This window comes from Cyprinus carpio, chromosome B22 (genome assembly GCF_018340385.1).
Source record: "Cyprinus carpio isolate SPL01 chromosome B22, ASM1834038v1, whole genome shotgun sequence".
Lineage (NCBI taxonomy): Eukaryota > Metazoa > Chordata > Actinopteri > Cypriniformes > Cyprinidae > Cyprinus > Cyprinus carpio.
In genome coordinates, this window is record NC_056618.1 from 20,624,709 (window position 1) to 20,627,208 (window position 2,500).

Genomic DNA, 2,500 nt, shown 5'->3' on the forward strand with positions numbered 1-2,500 from the left:
ATTCAGGATGCTCCTGTGCTGAGCTTTGGTGTCTTTGTGCTGTCAGACCTGGAATTTATATTTACCTGGGCAGGTGGGTCTACTGGGGGATTATGGGTAGGGTCTTAGTGTCCAGAGACTAATGTGTTTAACATATACAAATCTTTTTTTTTTTTGACTTGGATTAAGGACTGATGAATGTTTCATGTTAATATTTTTATGATAGCTCTGTAACCCATCCAATCTTTGTTCTCACTACTGATGTAGTCATTCTGAGTTGAGCTGGCCACAAAGCGGATGCAGGTTTTGGAGTGAAGGTGGACATTGCTTTTGCCATCACTGATTTCTCATAGGAGCTGCAAAACAAAAAGCCGAATAGTTAAAATGAAATCTACTGTATGATAGAATTCAGTTTATAAAGGAGATGCACCACGAATTCATTCACTGCTCACTGGCCCAGAAGAGGGACCTCCTCACTTATGGTGTTAGAGTTTTCTTCCCGCAACGTTTTTGCCTTTGAAGCATGTTAGAGAGCACTTTCTGGGTTTAGGAAACACCAAGATCTCCTTCAATCAAGACTTTCAGATATACTCCCTGTTTTTAAATAGATACAGTGTGAAATTATTAACTCTAGACTGCTTGTTTTTTCAACTAGTTTGTGAAACCCTTGCTGGCTTTATAGAAATCTCCAAGGTGTCTGATCTACTCATTGTTGGTCTCCAAAAGCCTTGTAGTGATTGTCCACTCTTTCCCGGCTCTGCGACAAACACTCCTTCAAACCCATAATAGCGCTCCGATTACTCACAAAACAGAGATGATTAAAAGCTTATTTGAGGAACGTTGATCATTTAAGGGAGAACACTAGACCGGATCTTACCATGAGAGAAGACGCCTGTGGAGTACGCCAAATATTCAGCAGCAGAATGGAGAGGGAGGCTCTTGTTTCCATGTTGGTCTCAGTGTGTAGAGATGTTCAGGAAGCGTCCTGTTGCTGAGCTTTAGGAGGCTGTCTTTGTCGTCAGAACCTGGACTTTATTTCACCTGAGCAGGTGGGCTCCGTACCTTGGTGGGAGATAGGGTTAGGTACTTAGTGTCCCAGAACTATGTGTTCTTACCCATACATCCTCCACTGTGGCTGTGACCACTCTTCTCAACCCTCACTCGTTGGTTCTCCTCAATCCCTCTCCGCCATGACACGACAAAACATGTTAGTCTTGACGCTATTTTATTCTCTCGACTTTTTCACTAAAGTAGACTGCTCTAAGGGTTTGTTTTCGTTAAGTGCTCCTATGAACAGTAGCAGTGCTAAGTCATTTGAGAAAAAACCTGCTTCATTGTCAGCAGAACTGTATATTTTGTTATGTAGTCCGTTTACTTTAATCAGTTGTTGGATGCTTCATTTTAATGGGCTAAATGTTTCCGTTGTTCTTGAACGCAATTTCATAAGGGTCTTAGTAGAAAAAAAAAAAAAAAAAAAAAAAAAAACAACCACTTGCAATTTAAGTTTCAAATGAAACCCATCATGACTCAACAGGTATGTTGCTCTTCTTCTGGCCTGAGGCTGCTATGAAGAAGGTCATAATTAATGATAAATAATGAAAAGAAACAAAAAACATTTAATTATTACTTAGATTGACAATTAAATCTGAAACAAAAGCCTACAGTAAGCCATAATTTTTTTTTTCATCCAAAATTTATTTTATTTTCAGTTGTTTAAATGAAATAATTAAAATAAAAAGAAATTTACGTTTGTTAGCCTTACATTTTGCTGTGATAACTGTAGTAATGGGTCGTGAAAATACTGAACAACAATGTAAGGTTCAATATATATATACTGTATAGCTTTTGGAGACTCCTTCCTTCATTCATTAATTGGTCACTTTGTGCTGTGGAGGGTCTGAGAAGAAAGATTATATGTAAGACAGTACCAAAAGTTTTTACTTTTGTGTAAATGTTTAATTAATCCATTTCTTCGCATCATTTTCAGAAATTCACACCATCAGAAGACCATCACTTCATTATACATGTATTCACCTACAGACACCTGAACTTAGTAAGTAGTCTGCTTAAAAACTCACTTCACAAGTGAAGCTGGCATGGGTTCGGCAGCGCGTCGCTTCTGGAAACAGGGCGTGTGAGCCTACTCTGGCATTGCGCTCTGAATAGTATTTACACTGCATAACACCATTGCACCTGAGGAGGAGTGTCAAGATGTTTTGCCATAAGATCCGCTGTTATAGTAACTCCTAGTTGTGCTCGATATCTAAGTGTGCATAAGGTCCACATATTTAATGTATTAAATATAAATGACGGAGATAGACCTTATGGTTGATATTGTTCCCCCCCAAATCAAGAAATGGTCAATGTGCATTTCAGGGGGACAATTAGGAAAGTGAGGGACTGCTGCTGTATAAGTGTTTGATATGAAGAACCGAAATAAGTGATGACTTGGGTACATTTTTAATACGAGAGAAACCACTTTCGTGTGTGTCATGCTCAGTGGTGGGTAGAGGCGTGGCTG

General features: G+C 39.1%; 2 pseudogenes; one reads left to right on the forward strand and one right to left on the reverse strand.

Moving 5' to 3' along the window:
- Positions 1 to 928, reverse strand: part of LOC122141640 — a 1,785-nt pseudogene extending 857 nt beyond the window's left edge.
- Positions 929 to 1,501: 573 nt separating this feature from the next.
- LOC122141641 overlaps positions 1,502 to 2,500 on the forward strand; it is a 7,159-nt pseudogene continuing 6,160 nt past the window's right edge.